Here is a 21,362-nt window from a genome sequence, read left to right as displayed (position 1 = left end):
CTAATCGGCAGCCCTTCTCTCTATCAGTGCAGGATAGAGAGAAGGGACAGCCCTTTCTGTAATAAAAGTTAAAGAAATTCATACTTACCCGGCCGTTGTCTTGGTGACGCGTCCCTTTCTTCACATCCAGCCCGACATCCCTGGATGACGCGGCAGTCCATGTGACCGCTGCAGCCTGTGATTGGCCTGTGATTGGCTGCAGCAGTCACATGGGCTGAAACGTCATCCAGGGAAGTCGGGCCGGATGTCGAGAGGGACGCGTCACCAAGGCAACGGCCGGGATACCGGACTGGAGGAAGCAGGAAGTTCTCCGTAAGTATGAACATCTTTTTTTTTACAGGTTGCTCTATATTCTGATCGGAATTCACTGTCCAGGGTGCTGAAAGAGTTACTGCCGATCAGTTAACTCTTTCAGCACTCTGGACAGTGACTATTTACCGACGTCGCCTAGCAACGCTCCCGTAATGACGGGTGCACACACGTAGACACCCGTCATTACGGGAGCTCCATAGACTTCTATGGGCTGCCCGTGCTGTTATTACGGCCTGAAATAGGACATGTTCTATCTTTTTCAACGGCACGGGCACCTTCCCGAAGGAAAACGGGAAGGTACCCGTGGCCAATAGAAGTCTATGAGCCCGTTATTACGGGTCGTAATTACGACCCGTAATAATGGGTGTTTTTACGGTCGTGTGCATGAGGCCATAGACATTGTTATTTCCAACTGCAACTCCCCATATGCACAGATCCCGACTATATATGTGTGTATTTCAAAAATGCATTTGCTAACAGTGGAAACAAGGTAGAAGACATATACTTTAGCTGAATAAAGCAAGATCAAAGTAAAGCACACAGTATCCAATAATAGTATAATTTAGTACACAGAACAAATAAATACAGCTAATATGGAATCCAATGAAGAAAAAAATACAACAAAGCATAGAAAAAAACGAAAGCTCTTGTTGAACAAGGAATGAATAAAAATTATCATGATACATAAAGCAACAGTTGGATTATGTTCTAGTGTAAGTATTATAATGTAACCTTTATGGTAAAATGGGAGTGAAACAGGGAACTACCATAGCAATCATCAAAGGGATGGTATACAAATTATATCCAAGATAATTTATTATTAGGCTGCACTACAAAGACTAGGGCCAACTGGTTTCATTTACGTGTTGCCTTGAGCCCTTACCAGCGGTCCTAAAGTTACGCAATCCAGAATGACCACTGGTAAAGACATTTTCGAGAGACCTGGTTGTTGAAGGCTAGGGAATGATCAAAGCTGGGTTTCATTGACGGACTGAATTACCTCTTGCAAAATGGGGGCATTTATTTTTATTGTCTTGCAATAGCTACTTTTACTGTGAATTAAGTATGTAAGAAAAGTACTCTATGTTTAGAAAGGTATGCCATAAGGTATGAAATATGGATCAATTTGGTCAACACCTCTTTATTTAACATTGAAGTGGGTTGTATACATACAGTATAATCTCGAAGGAGTGGAATACTACCTTACAATTATTTTTTGATGAGCCTCTAATGTGTTTGTGTAGTGGTTAGATCTTGTGGTCCTTTTAACCACATTTATCCAATTCTCATGGAATAAACTTTATTGTTGACCTTTTCCCATTAAAGCGTGTACTGAAAATTGTGTGCCTTTATTTACCAAATGGTAAAATATGCTTATCGTGTGATTAGTTTCATACTAAAGAGTTCTATTTTGGGTTTTGTTTAAGAAGATAGACCTCCAGAATGACTTAGCACCAGTCATTTTATAATTAGAGACTAAAGAAATGTGGTACTATATGGTGATAGTAAACCTAACCACAGTGATACTAATCATAGGGAAGACACTGGGATTGTAAACACTTGGAGGTCATAGCCAAACTATACAAAAATCACTTATGTCACAGTACAGGGATATTGAACACAGTGATGTCATAGAAAAGTGCTAGTGATATAAAAATACAAATATAAATTGTCACAACTACAGCATAACGCACAAAGTAATGTCACAGTATAGGGAAAGTAAGCAAAATTATGTCAAAGCATAAAGATAATAAAGACTCTGATGTCACACAACAGCAGTAATAAACAAAGTGATGTCACAGGCCTTTATGTCTACGATATGTCTTCAAACTCTTTGGCAGAGTCTACAGACGGCAATTTTATGTTTGTTTTTTTATTGCTATTTCTTATCACAGAGCCAGATATTACGTTATTGAATTGGAATTTCTGAATCTAATTCTCACACAGGTTTAGTGAACAATCAATATTAAATAGTTCAAGGGGCCTTAAAATTATTACAGATTTGTCTAGATCAAAACGATGTTTCTTATGCATCTTTTTCCGTGCTGAAATTATTATTTTTATTTAAATTCTATACAGTCTATCAGCAGACATTCTGAAAAAGTAGAGTTGTAGTAGTGAGGAACGGAGCAACATTCTGAGCCACTGATGAGCTCTGTCACTCCTTAGGGCTTGTCCACACGTAACGGAATTGCTGCAGAAAATGTATGCAGCATTTCCATTAAAACTAGCAGACATTCCGCTGTGGAAAAAACGCACCATTTCCTGAGTTTTTTACTGCAGAAAACGGTGCAGATTTTGCTGCATTTTTTTCAATGCTGGGAGATGGTGATATCTCCTCTGAAAAACGCAGCAATTAAGTCCACATTCCGCAGCACGAATTGACATGTACGAAAAATACGCACCGCAGGTCAATTTCTGCTCGTAAATTTTATGCAGCGTTTGGATGAGATTTGTTAAATCTCATCCACTTTTCTGCTATTGTATTCTACTGCATATTTTCCGTCCACAAATCCGGACAGAAAATACGCAGCAATTCCGTTGCATGTGAACAAGCCCTTAGTCTTTGGAGAATGCTTTTACAGTGTTAATGCCTCTATGGGGGTGAGCACATACGTATAATATTCATACAGCTCCCGTTGACTTTAATGGGAGCTCTGTGACTCTATATGCTGTAAGTTCCCTCTAGTAGTGATTCTAAGCGCCAGAATTTTATCATTTAATGCTGGCTGTGTAAAGGAAAAAGGGGATTTGAAGAGAACTGTGTACAGTATAGCAGCATTGTCTACATACACTGTATAGTGACATTATTTATTTGCTTATAATAAGGACACTATGTCTGTCTGTCAAGTGTGTGCGTGTGCGTGTGCGTGTCTATTCATATATGTGGTTACACTGCAATGCTTAGCCATACCTGTGAACCCTCCTTGACAAAATCTGTATGACCTCTTCTACTCAATCCAGAATTCTGCACTGAAAATGCACAACAGTGCACAATACAATGGAAGTGAACAGGGTTTTACAAAGGTCTATTCATTTGCTGTGGCAAAAAATCTGTACGGATTTTAGGGCATGCTGCGTATTTTCAAATCTGCAGTATGCTTTATACAGTATGTTTTTTTTACCACATTTTCGCTGCAGATTTCACCTTTTGCGTTGCACTTATCGCATGTAATAAATGTGAATTTTGCTACTGGTCCATGTTGAAAACTGCTACCAAGACTAAAGAAAATAGATAGCAAGTGAGCATATTAAATGAGCATTGTTATGTAAGGCCTCTGGGGCTACTTTAATTTTTTATTTATTTTTTTCAAAATAATGACTTTTTAAATTTTTTTACCTTTTATCCTAAAATTAAGATGATTTTGAAAAGATTTGTTGGTAAACAATTATATAAGAACAGGGCGATAAAAATGTAAGATAGGGCCTGTCCACATCAGTGCTGGCTTCCGTTCATCTGTTCCATTCAACCTTTCCGTCAGAGGAACAAATAAACGGAAAGCCAAACATAAACTATCGCTTCTGTTTGCATTACCATTGATTTCAATTATATTTTTTCTCTCTTCAGTTGATATCCGTTCTTTTCACGGAAACAATAGCATAGTTGACCACACTATTGTTTCCGTGAAAAAAAAAAGTTAAACCTAGCAGAACGGAGGCAAACTGATACCAACTGAAGAGAGAAAATACTATTGAAATCAATGATAATGCAAACACAAGCGATAGTTTCCGTCTGGCTTTCCGTTCATCTGTTTCTCTGACGTAAAGGTTAAATGTAACAGATGAACCTAAACAAGCGCTGATGTGAACAGACCCATTATTCTATATTTTACAATATTAGGAAGACATCATTAAAAAAACAAAACAACATATGCAATGTCCGGCCAAATTTAACCAGGGGAGATCTCGCAGATGAGAAATTTCACAAACTGATTTGCGACAAATGTGGCATCCTATGACACACTTACGTTTAAAGATCTCTTCAGTACAAGCCATAATATTACCATTGTTTCTCTATGGAGTTTGCTTGACTGTGTGCTTGATTTTTTTTGCACTGGTTTGCAATGTGTGGATGAAACACCAGAACTCAATAATTAGGAGGGGTGTCCACATACTTTTGTCCATACAGTATATAATTATGGTTTAGTATAATCAAGACAGTCTGTTTTATGTCTAGTATTCCTATTTAATTCTATGAATGTGTATGAAATCATTGTCGACAATAGTGATACTTTCTAAATAACCCACTTATCATAGTTTTGCAAGTTTCTTTTTGCCAGCTTAACATCTGCTGACTACAAGTTCGCAGCAACATGGTGCCTCCCATCAAAATCAAGCCGTCTGTACCAGAAGAGCTGATGCCAGTAACAATGCCCTGAAGATAAAATCAGTCACCAAGAGAGCCCTGGAGCTTCAGCATCCCAGGCATGGGAGAAGTAGATTAACAAGCTGCCTTGATATATACTGCATGCTCCTCAATGATATGTCCCAGCAGTTCAGCTCATTCCCTGAATCATGTCAGCTGTGACATTTTTGTCACATTGATGAGAGTTTCACATCAGAAATGTCCTCCTTAGAAGCAGTGGCTTAGGGAGAGAAGATGCGAGCCTATTATAGAGCCAGTATTCAGAATGTGATGGTATATAAAGCTTAAGCTATTTCGTTACAGCTGGGAACACTCATTTTATCACCACAGCCTTAGAGATTTCACTTTTTCAGTAAAATCTCAATCATCTAACTCTGCTCAGCTCACATTATAATCAGAGGAAGAACTTCAAAGAAATCTGTACATACAATATTATGCAAAAGTCAAAGACCACCCTTTCGTATATTTAATAACAATCAGTATTTTGTGTGTTCACCATGTCTTTATTACATTCCTTTCAGAGATTTCAGTCTTGGGGTCAGTTCACACGTTGCGTTGCGTAAATACTGCATTTTTTTCGGCAATGGAATTTGTAGCGGAAAATCTGTGGCAAATACTGTAGCAGCAAAGTGGATGAGATAAAACAAATGTCATCCAAACACTGTGTAAATACTGAGCGAAAAAAAAACGTAGAAATTGACCTGCTGTGCGGAATTTTATTCGGCAGCATGTCAATTGTATTTGTGTAATCGCTGCTTATTTGTTTGCGGGTTTCCCCATTGAATTCAATGGGGATGTAAAACCCACAACAAATAGCAGTGGTTGCATTTTTTGGCGGTGGGTTTGCAGCGATCCCGCCACAAAGAAATCGTAAATCATAAAACCCATCAACTCATACTTACCCAGAAGTCTGTGTCCCTCCATCCAGCGTGGCATCCTGGGATGACGTTTCAACCCATGTGACTGCTGGAGCCATTCACAGCCTGAACATCATGAAACATCATTCCAGGTGGCCGGCCTTTATGACGTCAGAGGGCCGGTCTCCTGGGATGACGCTTCATCCAATGTGACTGCCGCCGCATCTAATCACAGGCTGCAGTAGTCCCCTGGGATGAAACGCTCATCCCAGGAGGTCGGTCTGCTCCGTCATGGCATCCGTCATTGTGTTAGACAAAATTTGGCTTTTTTCCATGAAATAATTATTTTGTAAGCCATAAGGTCAACTTAAAGCTGTTAAACAAAGCGTGCCTTGTATTTAATTTTTTACTGCTAATAAAAGATTTTCAGGTACAAAAATTATCTGGATCTGGAGTATATATATATAATATATATTTTTTGCTTGCTCTTATGTAGAACTGTATAATCCACTTACTTTGGATTAGTCCTAGACTCTGAGCTTCTGCATCTAACCAGCCTTGTAGTATACTTTTCCTTGTTGCAGCTGCAAAGATATTAATCATATATCAATTTTTTTTATTGACACTTTTATTCTCTTTGTTGGAAAATATTCCGAAAATTGCCCATTGTGGCGATATTCCTAAATTAATACCAAATTGCCTCTTTATATAGGCCTGAATTTACAGCCATACGATAAACTGCTATATGGCATTTTATTTCATTCATTAGTTGCACTAAGAATGTTATGAGTCAGATATCTGTTGTAACCAGTGTTTCGGTCCTCCTACCCTATTATCCCAGTCCAATGTCGGTATTATTAACTTATAGTGCACTTATTCTATATTTGATTAAAAAAATATTTTTTTTTACCTTCAGGATCTCTAGAACTTTTATCCACTACTGATCAGACTTAGGTACTTCTTTATAAAAATGAAAAAAAACAAAAAAAAAACGTCTTTCTTCTCTAATTAATGCTTCCATCAGTTCCATACAGCATATCTATTAGAACCCCTTCACATCACGTAATACCTCCATCGCAAGTATAGGTTGGGAGGACTTCCTACATATACCTCCGACAGAAAGCTGCAAAATATCCCACTGTATAGGCATACAGTGGGATACATCAGGATATAGCCCTCGCCTCCTCTCTTGGCACAATATAGGGACTCTGGCCCTGAAGAAGCTGCTGTCACTGTCCATATATGTGTAATTTACACAAAACCCTGATATTTCAATACACCTATTGATTTTTTGTTTTTCTAAATAGTTTTTAACATTTTGCAGGTTACAACCTAAAATAAAAATAAAAAGAGAAAAACAAAAACAAAAAAGGATAAAAAAAATAAACACATAAAAACATATAGCTGTAATCAACATTTCCAGCCTCTTAGGGCAGGTTCACACAGAGTTTTTTTGATGCAGATTTTAATCTGCCTGCACGCCGTTTGCCGTGTTTTTCGCCCGCGGCCATTGAGTGCCACGGGCAGAAAACGCAGCGAAATACACTTTCTCTGCCTCCTATTGTCAATGGGAGGTCAGAGACGTAAACGTCCGAAGATAGGGCATGTCACTTCTTTTTCCCGCAAGATGTTTTTTCCGCTCACGGGAAAAAAACGCCTCCGTCTGCCATTGAAATCGATGGGAGCCATTTTTGGACGTTTTTTGTCACGTTTTCCGACGCGGTTAAGGCGTCAAAAAAACACGTAAAAAAACTCTGTGTGAACTGACCCTTATAATATCTAATTTGTTCTTTGAGGTTTCAAACAGAAAGTAGTAGCCTACTCACAGGAAGCACACATTGAACGTAAACAAAAATCGGTAAGAACAGTGCAATTATCCAACAACAGAATAAAAGCTCACTGCCCACTTTCCATGTCTGTATGAGGCCAATGCATCATAGAGGCAAATTACTGCCAGGTAGAACTTTGTTTCTGAGCTACCCCTCCTCTCACAACTGCTATCCTTCAGGTAGAGCCACTGGAGGATTCCCCACATATAATTGTTCCAAACAGTAGATTGGAAACAGGTATTTCGTTTTTCCCGAACACGTCTCGGAAGAAGAGCTCAGCTTCTAACAATCCAAACACATTCAATAATGTTGAGGTCTGGGCTCTGGGGTGGTCAGCTCATTGTTCTGAGAACATCAGCAGCTCTCTTGTTTGATAAGCACATCTTGATCTTTTCAGCAGCATACTTGGGGCAATTATTTATTATGTATGTTGCTTATATAGCGCCAACATACAGTATTTTACGGAAGATGTCCTTACTGTCCCCAGTGGGACTCACATTGTTAGTTCCCTATCTATATGTTTTGGAGTGTGGAAGAAAATCCAAGGAGGAAAGCCACGCAAACACTGGAAGAACATACAAACTCTTGGCAGATCACACACAGTGCTCCAGTTATCTTGCTTTTAAAAAAAAAATATTCCCGAACATTTTCTAAAGGATATTGTATAAGATATTAACATTTGTCTCTGCTTTCAATAAAAAATAAATCATCAACTCCAGATGTTCCTGTACATCCCTGTATGTCACAGCTTTGGAAATGTACAACCTGCATTCTGTTACTTCCAAATTTAGGCTCATTAGTCTCTAAAACTTCACACGACAGCTCAGACTTGGTGTTCTAAGGTCAATTTCCTTTTCTCTGGATTGGCTTCTTGATAACTACACATCTTTTCTGACCTATAATATTGGCTTGTCTACTCAATGTGGAAGGATTGACAGAAACAGATATTCTCATAAGACAATTTCTGAAATGAAAGATTTAAAGGGGTATTTCAGCCTTAAACATTGCCACCTATTCACGATATAGGTAATGATAGATCAGTGAGGGTCCCTCGACAAATGCTATAACCGTAGACACTAGTCCTCATCCCTCTCCATCAGCATATACATGGTGGACAGGAGTTGTATGGAGTGGTGATTTAGCCTGCTTGCTGCAACTCTATGGGTGGTACTGAATCAGTTAAAGGTGCTGTGAGTTCCTATACATGGTGACCTGTTTAAATGTAAAATCGGTGGAGGTCTAACTGCTGGGAACCCTACTGATACTAAAATGTGGGGCCCAAGTCTACCATTCATCCCCACTAGTATATTTGTGGTGGGCAGGAGTTGTGTGGAGCGTTGGAAGCACATTGCCAATCTATATAACACTGTGGGAGGTACGGAAACACGCTGTGAGTTGCTATACTTGGTGGCTTCAGTTTTCCTGCCACACCAGATTCAGTCCAGCTGTGCAGGATAATATCCTAAGTTTTAAGTTTACTCCTTGTGTACACCAGGACTGCAGGATGAAATATGCAGAATAAATAAATTCCTGCTGCTTTAAAGTATTGGACGCAGCTAGTGTGTGTTATACCGGCTTAGTGGCAAGTATCATCCTCACTGTGTATGGAATAACCTTTTGGGGAATTAGCAGACTTCAGCTATAGATCTGCAATGGATCGTAAAGCTCTAAACAAAAACACCCCACCCCCACCCTCCCCATCTTTTTACTATATCAAAGCTTCGGAAGTAGAGATAGTCAAAAAAAGAACAAAGAGTGTCTCATGGAATTGTATAATCTAAAAGTTTAAAGAAGGTGGGGGACTAGATAAGGAGTGAGACGTGTTTACTTGAGGAAGGGATACTTTAGATCCTGGAATGTATAACTTTTTAGTATTTTAACTATATCTGAGTATCCATTACACCACTTGGCTATGTGAGGCTGGTTGTTATTGGTGCATCCCAAAAATATTTTTTTTGCTTAACCTTCTCAATACATTTCAGGGAATCCCTAAGGCGCTATCTCGTCTTAAACTTTACACTGTAGTCGAGGGCAAAAAATGTAATAAAAATACTTTGAAAGAAATAATTCAATATGGATTTCTTACGTTTCTCATATTTAAAAATTCCAGGAATTATTATTTTTGGAGTTGTTTGATTTAGTAAGGCAAGAGGATTCAACAGTCCCCATCTTATTTTATCCATGTCACAGACCGGGAATATTAGGAAAAATATTGTCAAATTTTCAGGTTTGAAGTAAATTAAGGTCTTTAAAAAAAATGCTTATTTAGCTTGCCCAGAAATTGATTAGGCTAGAAACATATCCAAACCCAACCTTTTTTAAAAAAAAATCTGAGACCATTAGATATTGTACTTCTATACATATCTCAAACCTTCTTTATCCAAGCCCATCAGACACTGTGCTTATCTTTTCATGCCCATGACATCCATCTTACTGGAAACATCTCCAACCTCAACCCTCTTTATCCAGGCCCATCAGATACTATATTTATATATACACAAGAAGAAGAAGAATTAATACAAATGTTCTGCTGGTTGAGAATCTTTTCATTATTTAAATTATTTGCAAATCCCTTACCCTTAACATGTTCATAGATGTGTTTTTAAGAGATATGTGTTACGCAGTATAGCCAATGAACTGAACTGTAAGGCCAGCCAAACTCATACTAGTCCATCGCCTATCAGTAGAAGAGCATCTGGTATTTCCCAAGGATATGAATGGATTTACTCACTACATAGGGCAAAGACAGCTGCGAATACAGAATGGCATCTGATGGAAGCAGCCTGGCAGGAAGGTGAGCAGATGGGTTGGCAGCATAGAAAGCAGATGGCTTGGCATAAACCGACAGTTTGTTTGTACGCTCAGAACAAAGAATGGAGCTGAGTGTATGAACACTGGAAACATGCATGGTAAGAATTCCTTACAAGGTTCTTATGCGTGGACACCACTCAGATTAGTTAACATTTTTCATGTTTGAGTCAGGTCTTCACTACTATAGTCCAGTGACCTCATGTTGAGAGTATAAACAACTGATATGAAGAGGAGACTTTGTTTATTAGTGAACGCAGTGTGGTAAGAACATACTCCAAATGTTGTTCTGTCGGCACGGATGCCATATCTTGCTTTCCATTCGTCACTGAAATGGCGTCTGCTAATGGAAAAGTTCCATTCAGGAAGCTGGTGTCTGATTAAAGGGCAAAATACAAGATTTCTTTAAATTATTTAGTGAACTAAATAAAGGTTCAATCTATTGTGGGATTCTGTAGGGATAATTTTGTTTTGACCCACCAGAAAAAAAATATTCAGAGGGACCACCCTACAGCCAGAAAAAACAATTGTATTGTATACAATGCTGTTGCTACTGTCATATCAACAATTTGATTTAATAGGTTATTCTTGCAATAAGACCCTGAAGTGGGCCTCACGGGTGGATCCTCTGGTAGGTCATTCCAACCTTGCATAGAAAGATATTCAAGAGACTAAAGGTTACACATTAACTCCTCCTAATATGAATAATGTCATTGTGTCTGTGGAATTTACATTGGATAAGTCAACTATGCAAAGATACATTTCTCACAGATGAGCCATAAATCTAAAATGCAGAACCCATAATACAGTGTTCATTCTCACTTATTAATCCATCCTGAAATAGTGACTTAAATCTATAATAAAGTCACAATGGAAAAAGTTGGTGTCCTCAGTAACATTGCATCTCCTAGGTGATGCTGTATAGTGTTACTCACAATGCCCCAATCTAGCGCTACCCCAATGTTTGCAGCCGCAGGCTCTCTGCGTGCGGTGGATCACCATGATAAAATGCACATACTGATGACGTCTTGCAAGCGTCAGCTTTAAAAGAGAAGATCCGCATGGGCACCCTTGCCTGTGTATAAGGTGCATTCTATCTAAGATAATTTGCATGTATTTTGACTCTGAGCTTGACTCCGGATTTCACCATCATCTTGCTCATTCGTATTTGTCAAATTGTACTTGTAGAATGATGACCTGGTTCCAACTCCTGTCCAGTCGGTTGGATACATCCCTGTCTGTGCCTCTGGCTTGTCACATCCTGACTACTCTAGATGACAACCTATGGCTTTACCAATTCAATTCCAAGATTCCTACAGCGGAATTGCCAGCAATTTGTAAATACTCTGGGGGCCACGACCTGGGAATTCGATTGGGAAAGACCCGCAGATATTCAAGGGTGACGAACGAGGAGATTACTTAGACTTCACACCTCCATTTAGCTAGTGTCCAACCAATTGTGGTTAAAAGGATACACTTCCCGGTGAGAAACATAACATAAAAGTTATCAGTATTTATATGCCTATACAAAATTACTATTATACTACTGAGGAATCTACATGTCAACTAGTGGTAAATGAAAGTGTATCTCGCAACAAGTTTTAAATCTGGGCTATATACTGGATCTGCAGGATCACTTTTTTGCTGAGATGGGTAAGGCTGACGTTGATTAGCTAAATATATATTTATGCACTGGCACTTTTTCTTATCCCAATGATAGAAACTCCTAAATAGGAATAGTATTTATAGAGTCACTTGGGGTCATGATAGAAATTTACTTATTGGTGAGGATACAGAAATTTCAGGATTTAGAGGTCTTAAGCTCTTTATTGGTAGGCTCTTTTCATCAAGATTAATAATTGCTAAAAAACCTGGAAAAAAAAAAAAGGGATGAACTGAAGATTGAGGATTGAATATAATTTCACTGTATAGTTAGATAGAAATCTAATTGTGCTCCCACAATATAAAGAAATTTAATTATAAGGTTCACTGAAATGACAACTGAGTAAAAGGATATCTTTAATAGTAACTAGTTTAAAAACAGGGGTAACACACCACTGTGACATAAGCCCCACCGTGAAAATTAAAAAATGTATTAAACAAAAAAAAAAAACACTGAGTTATAAATAATAACTCAGTGTTTTTTTTTTTGTTTAATACATTTTTTAATTTTCACGGTGGGGCTTATGTCACAGTGGTGTGTTACCCCTGTTTTTAAACTAGTTACTATTAAAGATATCCTTTTACTCAGTTGTCATTTCAGTGAACCTGAAGATTGAGGATTGGTTTAAGCAGCTCAATAGAGTGTGTAAATATGAAAAATCTATATACATGCAAAGAAAAATGTTAAATTATATCAAGAAATATGGTCACTGTCGTAAAAAAGGTTTGGGCATGACATAGTTAGGATATGCTATCCACTTTGAGGCTTAACTAAGTGTCACGACGCGGGGCCTGGACCCACTGGGCCGTACCGCGTAGCGGGATAGCAGCTGGCCAAACAGGTACAATGCAATGTCTATAGTTCAGAAAGGGTACCTGAGGCAATGTAGACAGTAGCGGTGGATTCAGGCTAAAATGAGGCTCCAACAGTAGACAGACACCCGGCGGGGTGCGACACAATAGATGCAGCGGAGGGCACAACATGACTCCAACTCTTGAAGGCACAGAGGCACGGTAGCACGGGATACAGGGTACAGGCAGCAGGAACAGGTAACACTGGGAACTGGAAAACACTAGGAGACCATTTGCAAGGACAAACTTAAGGTAGCACAACAACGCTCAGGCAAGGTTTGAGAGGGCAGAGACCCTTTTATAGTCCCTAAGCATTCTGGGCAAATTGCAGTATTCTGCAACTGTGAGCGTACTGGCCCTTTAAGGCCATGCGCGCGCCCTGCAGGAGACAGTGTCCGGACCAGGAAGTGAGTGCCGGCTAGGAACTTGCTCGTCCATGGCCGCGGCCATCAGAGGGTAAGTCAGGATGACGGTCCACGGCCATAGATGTTACACTAAGGGACCAAGGATCTGTGTCCATAAGGATTTCTGGAGGTGTGGATTGGGATATATTATATGCTGGGCTATGCAGATTTTGTATTCTTTTGTGTATAAACATTTTTTCTAAATTAAAAATCTAAAAATAGTTATAGATTTCAAGTCATTTCAGAGGTGGAACTAATAACTTTGCCCCTGTCCAAAAATTTTTTTTTACAGTTAGTCCTTCAAACTTTCACCAATTTTTCTTTTCCATCATATCGTATGAATTATGTTACGTATTTTTCCCACCCCAGTTCCTGCCATACTACTCAAACCTTGTTATCTATAGACTGCATTGCCACATTGCTATAAATTCTGATGTAGCTCTTAGAATGGCTGCTTTCATATCATAAAAAATGTAAAGAATTGGGAAGCTTCTCTGGAAAATTTTCTGATTTATCCACAACTCAAAAACAAATGAGACCTAATTTATATTTCATGAAAAAGTACCGAACCCTGTCATAAACCATTACATTCAATGATATTTGTGGTGCGCCAATGTACGCTGCAGTGCTAATACATCACTCCTAAGTAATATTAATAGAACAATGTGGATTCAGGGATCTGTGCAGTAAAGGATTATAAAGCAATGTTTTCCTTGTTAAGGTGTTTTTGTTTTTTTCTAGATCATCCCTGTGTTGTGAATTTGAGAAGTTGAATGCAGTGACGTATGTTTTCATTCTGTGGAACAATTATGTAAGTGCAAGAATAAGGGCAGGTAAAAAGTTTTGTGTGAACAGGCTTATTACACAGATAGCTGAGCATTTTCTACTCCATAACAAAATGCTTTTTATCCAGTTAGGCATCTGTACTGTTAGCACCTCCGACCAGCCGCAAAAGCAGCATGCCCTCTACACTTTGCAGTTGCTAAAAAAAAAATTATATGTCCAATGTATTTGTTCCTTTCTTTTCCTCAGATACAAAACTAGGACTGAAACAAATATGGAAGCCAGTAATAAATATTTATTGTATTTCTTTCATATTTGATCCAACAAATAAAAATGTTGGTGGTGAACACCCAACAGGCATATGAATTTTTATATAGACATGTATGCCTGCAGGGGAATAGCCCAGGGGAACCATTAAACAGCATGCAGCTGCACTATCTAATTTATAGCTGGATAAGGAGCAGAGAATTTCCATTGAAACTCTGCCTCTTCACCCAGCCCCTAGTGCATAGTTTCATCCAGATACATACATGTGCCCAACATTTCTGCCCCTGTACGAACACAGGCCGCATGGCATGACGGAAGAGCGCATGCTGGGATTAAACACCCAGAGCCAGTGCAGTCTGACAGCAAGGGAATCTCCCCTAAACACAAGATACAATAGGCTGAGTATTTCTATACCCCACCTAAACAACTAGCTATAGCTCTATATGTATCCCTAGACTAGGAGCTATATCCCTTGTGACACTTGGGGGGCAATTTAGTATAAATTGTAGCAGCTTACTGGACTCTACAGAGGTGTATGTGATGTAAAGTGACAAATAAATGCCATAGAAATTAATATCCATTCAAAAGAAATTGCTTTATTCAGCTGTTAAATGTGTGCAAGTATGAAAATAATACCCACATCACATAGGGCTCTACTGCTCTTCTTCAACCTAATTAACCAAATAATATATTTACTGAGGTTTCTCCTTAGCACTGTGGCTCTCAGTAACTTTAGTCATCTCCCGTCTGGATGCCAGTCCTGTCTCCAATTTGTCTATAGATCACCTGCCTACTGCAGGACACAAACATCACTTACCTGCTGTGAGCTCTATATCTGGAGTTGGCTGAGGATGCATGTGGTCAATTTCCACTAAACCTGTTTTTGGGATGCTCTCCAGCACACTGCTTTACACCCCTATATTAGAGAAAATGTACTTTGTCCCTAAATCTATATTAAAATAAATAAATATATATATATATATATATATATATATATATATATATTCGTTTGTTTTTTTAACTTGTTTTAATAAATAATCTCTGGTATACAGAAGACAAAAACCACTTGACCTACCTGTATCGAAGCATTTTACAGAGGTCAAGCATAATGAAATGTAGTTACGATTTTACAATTATTAAATATGTCTCCCCGCCCAAACGTGGAGGTAATAGTATCCAAATACTTAAGAAAAAGTAACTTGAGTGGATATATCGGCTCAATACATTAAAGCTGAATGGGCTAAATGTGGAATTTGAAATTGGTGGCGTACTATGAGAGAGTGGCTTGCTTATGAAGCCTTCGATGGCGGTCCTAATCCTATGGATAGTAAGCTGTTATTATTGTTGATTATACAATTTTATCATTTATGACACTAATTGGAGAATTTTTTTGTTCTATCAGGAATGAAATATATTGATTTTTGTGGATTCTTGCCCGAAATTTATCCAGATGTCCGCATACTTTCAATTAATTTGGCTTGTCTGTATATCAGTAAAAGAATGAATCTATGCATTATATTGTTTGTAATTCTTTATGGCTAATTCTTAACCCTTGATATACGTATCATTGACCAAAAATAATAGTTAAAGTATTTCTGAATTGATGTACGTACAGAACAGAATACAACTTAAGCTTCAATTTTATACAAGTGACATCACATCAACTAGCCTGGCTAGGGATTTAGACCCCATACAGGTAATCAGATTGTGGTCTGTTACAGACAGATCAGGACAGCTAATATACTTTGGACGGCTAGACATTTAATGTCTTTAAAACTAATGGTTGCATTGCGTCTTATATGTGTGGTTGGATACAGCACGCACTCTAAGGGTATGTTCACACGGCCTATTTACGGACGTAAATCGGGCGTTTTTGCCCCGAATTACGCCCGAAAATAGCGCCTCAATAGCGCTGACAAACATCTGCCCATTGAAAGCAATGGGCAGACGTTTGTCTGTTCACACGAGGCGTATATTTACGCGCCGCTGTCAAATGACGGTGCGTAAATAGACGCCCGCGTAGAAGAAGTGACCTGTCACTTCTTTGGCCGTAATTGGAGCCGCTATTCATTGACTCCAATGAATAGCAGCGCTAATTACGGCCGTAATTGACGCGGCGTTCAAGCGCCTGCACATGCCGGTACGGCTGAAATTACGGGGATGTTTTCAGGCTGAAACATCCCCGTAATTTCAGCCGTTACGGACCCCCGCCGTGTGAACATACCCTAATAAAAACAGTACCAATGGCTCAGGATTGTAGATGCACAACATAGTTGCTTTGTTATATATGGATCTGCGTTGTAGACGTTTCCCGTTAACTTGGTCACCTTACCCCTCGTATTTGGGTGAGCTTGGTTTGCTGTGAGATGGGTTTTAGAATCGAATACATAACAGATCTGATCTGTATATCCGGCATGATGTAATATTCTGCTGAGGTTGTCTGCTGGGCTAGATATTTAATCTTAGCTTTATATAAACTAAAAGGGCATATTTTGCCATTACTTGTTATTGTGTAGTTTATCTAAATTATATTTTTGCACATTACATTATTACATGCTGAATGGCAGAAGTTTTTTTAAACTATGGAGTAGAGCTAGTGCGCAAGTGCAGACATTCACAATATACATCTCTTACTCATCTCACTTCCCGGACATGCAAAATTTTAGCGTATTACTACGCATTTCACTTTCTATTGTGTATGGACTGTGGTCTCTGATTGGATTCGGTATCGGGAGAGCCTACCTACTAATTATTATAACACATATGTTCCCATTGTGACATGATTAACCTTAATGTATTTATGAAAATATGTCAGTGTGTCACCAGGGATTTGTTTTGTAGTATAGACAGTCATTTAAAGTATACTGGTCTGGTGTTATATTATGTCTTCTGTGTAATTTAAAGTATACAGATTTTATACTGTGTATTGTACAGGGGCTGGCTGGCAAATTTTAACCTGGGGGGCAAGTACACAGCACTAGCCGATGAGTAGCGGTCCATCCTTAACCTGTTTACCTCCGCATTTCGTATAAGAGTGGCAGAGGTAACTGGTCTTTAAATCCAGCCGTCGTTAAAAGAGTGATATTTTCATGTTGGGATCGCACACACATGTGCAATCTCTGATACAGTGCTAGAATAACGATAAAAAGTGCTTAATGGGGTTGTCCAATGCCAGAAAATTTACTTGTATAGCAATTCTAAAATGAAGACACTTGCTAATATTCTTTCATTTTCAAAACTGCACAGATGCCCATATTTCCCTGCCCTGTTTTTTTCCTGGAAGTGCAGCTTCTCCCCTTAGCTGTGACGTGTCGACACAGCTTCAGGATGCAGGTAGCGTCCCCGTCCCCCCTCTCTGTATGTCCACGGGATAGACGTGGCTTACCTAATGAACTGAGCCAGGCAGCCAGCCAATTCTCTGTGACGGCTGGAAGACAGTAGCCCTGTCTAGTCTGCAAGCGTCCCTCCTCCTCCTGCTCTCCTTATTACCGGTTATCTCCCTTCCCTTCCTTGACTGTCAGTTACTTCTAAATGAAGGACAAAATAACAGATAAAGATGGCATCGGAGCAGTAAGAATGGTAAGACGACATTTCTATTGCTAGCGATACAAAACATTACAGTACTTAGGGTAAGATGACAGGCAGCCTTAGCAAAAAACAAAAAAACTTGCGAGTGCTTCTAAATTTCTCCAACAAACCGTCAGTTTGTGAATGGTGGACTGATTTACGGAGCTGCTTGATCCTAAATAGTCAACATAATTCTCTGGTAACCTTGGAGTTCCCTAATCAGTTGGGATCTGTTTAGGGAAATCTTTGGCAATGATTTTTGCGCTGTATTTCTTAATGGAATAGCTTCCGAATATCTGGTTGCATAATCTAAGATTACCAGTATGTACTGATGACATTGAGCAGATTTAACAATAGGCCCTACCATACCCATTTCTATCTGTTCAAATGGCGCTTCAACAATTGGCAAAGGTACCAGTGGACTTTAGAAATTGGGAAAAGGTGCTGTATACTTGCACTCTGGGCAGGAAGCACAGTAATCTTTAACATCTGCTATTAGCCTAGGCCAAAATAAACGCTTTGAAATATGCTCTTTTGTATTTTCCATCAAATGCCCTGGGGCTAAAACTAAGGCAATTCTTCTATACTGCTTGGGAACTACCAGCTGCTCCACAATGTTGTCGCCTCGATTGTCTACCCGATACAGTAAGTAATTTTAGACCAACATATGAGGATAGGCAAATGTGACACCTCAATACACCAATTCTCCATTCATTACTTTTATATTTTCCCTAGCTCAAACAAGAGTAGAGTCATTCGGCTCAGCAGTGGCAAAACTATTACGTGTAACTTTGAGGTCTAGTAATACAAAAATTTTCAACCTACTCATCCTGCATCGGTGGCATCTGTGTCACCTGCCATTACATTAAATGGAAAATAAGGAGCACTATTTGGCAACTCAAAGTCATTGGCCATAAGTTCCGGGTCGAGCAATTTTGAACATGGGGCAAAACCAATTGTGGCTTTTTTTGCCTTTTATCTCATCATTTCCAGGAAAAAAGGGAAATCTCGTTGTAGTTTCACATCATGCATGAGAGAGGGAAGAACTTCTAGCTGACAGATGACAATATAAGCAAGGGTTCCTATAGCAACCAGTGCAGTTTCATACTCGCGCGTTTCACCATGGATACACTATGGCATGGGGCTGTAACCTATCAGGTTTTACAAAATAAGCCTTAACCAATGTGATAAAACTACCGGAATCGAGTAGAGCTTGCAACTCCTGCCCATCTACCAGTACTGTATACACGTCTATTCGCATTTTCAGTAGACACAGCAGAGAAAACCACTATGGAAAACAAAGACTTAACATTTTGCAAAACACTCATACTGCATTGCATGGGTTCAGAGTTTCAAGGACAGTTAGCAGCAAGCCCAGGCCCTTACATTTAATAGGCTCAGATCTTTGTCAGTCTTGGGTCTTTCTGACCTTTCAGGCCAGTCTCCAAATCTTGATCTCGCTCCCCTTTTATTAGTCCGAGTCTTACTAATGGTAGTAGGACAGACTGCCTGTTGCATATTCTCATGTGTAGTCTGAGACTTCTTTATCAGGTTCTCTGCTGCTGCATAACTTTCCACCAGAAAGACCAGCTCGACCGCACTATTAGTGTCACCATGCGTAACCCACTTGCATAATTCTGGCGGAGGACCCTCAGATATCCTTCCACAACCACCCACACGCTCCACAACCCCTGGAGCAGAAAAAACAAATGGCTGTAACCACTTCTTTGTCAAGTGTGTTAAGTCATACATCTGAAAGCGAGCCGGTTTGTCTGACCGAATGTGCCAAAATCTCAATCTTAAAGAAGCTCTGTCACCCCATTTTAAGTGCCCTATCTTGTACATAATGTGATTGGCGCTGTAATGTAGATTACAGCAGTGTTTTTTTATTTAGAAAAACAATCATTATTGTCGGAGTTATGACCTATATTAGCTTTATGCTAATGACTTTCTTAATGGACAACTGGGCGTGTTTTACTTTTTGACCAAGTGGGCGTTGTGGGGAGAAGTGCATGACGCTGACCAATCAGCGAGATTACGCTGTAAACTGTCATTTAAAACGAGTGTCAGGATTCTGAATAGATATCACGTCCTGGCTGGAGGTAATGTATATTCACTGTCAGGACACTTGAGTAACGTTAATGTGTGTGTATGTGGCTGCACATAGTGATCTAGTAAGAACACTATGTGCTGTGTAAATGAATGGGGAGAAGTGTAGGACGCTGATTGGTCAGTATCATGCACTTCTCCACACAACGCCCACTTGGTCAAAAAGTAAAACACGCCCAGTTGTCCATTAAGAAAGTCATTAGCATAAAGCTAATATAGGTCATAACGAAGTCAAAAATGATAGTTTTTTCTAAATAAAAAACACTGCTGTAATCTACATTACAGTGCCGATCACATTATGTACAAGATAGCCCTCTTTTAATGTGGTGACAGAGCCTCTTTAAGCTTACTGTAGTCTTGAGCATCTGTAGGCTCCAAATCATAATAAAACTTCTGAGCTTCTCCCCTCAGAAAATAAGCTATTAAACCTGCCCACTTGACTGGCGGCCATCCTTCACGCTCTGCGCTGATAGGTTTCTACATAATCTGTCACCGCCATCTATTGCAGGTAGTTACCAGCAAATATAGGTCTCATTTCCACATGTTCACTTTCATTGGGCCCTGGGGCTTTGTCTGCAAGGCATTGCACCACCTCTGCCAAAACAGCACGATGCTTATTTTGCATTTCTGTTAAGGCAATAATTTTCTTTAGATCATCAGTTACTTGATGCACTTTAGTTGCCTATTGATGGACTGTAGTGGCTTGCAGCAAAGCCTTTAACATGTCCTCCATATTTGTGGGCTGCAGCCCGCCGCAATCTTCCACCAGATGTGACAACCAGTCTTTCGGGATCGCCTTCTCCTGGGGTAAATGGTAGAGGGTAGTCTGACTGTTGCACCAAATAAGGAGTCAAGAGATAAAAATACATTTAAACTGACCTCCTTGACCGCTTTATTTCACTGGTTGCAGTTTACACAAAAAGAACAAAATTCATAAACACAAAATTCCTAGCCTTGTCGAGGCGCTAACTAAACCAAGCTTTGTCCCTCACTATTGGCACTAGGCTGAGCTAATCTCATACCAGTCAAACAAAACAGTCTTCATAGCAACCAGTTATATGAACCTGCAGCTTCCTTGTGCAGGATAATCAGTGTCCTCTCAAAGATCCCGGATGAGAGACGAAGTGAACAGCACAGCCTGGTTAGATAGCCACCACCTAGCCAGGGAAAGCTCATCAAGTCTCAGTCTAGAGCTTAAAATGTACCCTTGCCAAAGAACTTTCCACAGCATAAACAAGCCACCTGGGAGACACGTAGACCCCATCAATCACTTGACTATGTCAAATACCACAATCTGAACAAAGGGACCGACTGTATACCTTAACTCACAAAGCCTCCATCTCTAGTAGAATACAGGAGGCAAGGTTCAAAGTCCTCTCCAGGTGGTACAGGGTTCCTTCCAAACTACACTCTCTCAGGCCATTGATCCCTCTTCTCTGTTGTAGATGTACAAAACTTCTGCATGTTTTAAGGGAGTGCCCAGAGTTGATTGGCTTCTGGTCCAATGTTTGGAATATTACATCTAAATTCACTGATTTTACCTTGC

At 39.5% G+C, this 21,362-nt stretch overlaps 1 long non-coding RNA gene across 1 annotated transcript; it reads right to left on the bottom strand.

The window, feature by feature from the left end:
• Window positions 1-6,050: 6,050 nt before the first annotated feature.
• On the bottom strand, window positions 6,051-18,749 carry LOC142741348 (uncharacterized). The gene is made up of 3 exons (XR_012881105.1): window positions 18,533-18,749; window positions 17,526-17,667; window positions 6,051-6,119 (listed from the first exon to the last, which is right to left on the bottom strand). It is a non-coding gene; the product is annotated as an uncharacterized LOC142741348 (long non-coding RNA).
• Between the last annotated feature and the right edge of the window lie 2,613 nt (window positions 18,750-21,362).

The sequence above is a fragment of the Rhinoderma darwinii genome, chromosome 2 (assembly GCF_050947455.1).
Source record: "Rhinoderma darwinii isolate aRhiDar2 chromosome 2, aRhiDar2.hap1, whole genome shotgun sequence".
Taxonomy (NCBI): domain Eukaryota; kingdom Metazoa; phylum Chordata; class Amphibia; order Anura; family Rhinodermatidae; genus Rhinoderma; species Rhinoderma darwinii.
The sequence above is the reverse complement of the archived record's forward strand: the minus strand, read 5'-3'. Positions and strand labels throughout refer to the sequence as shown.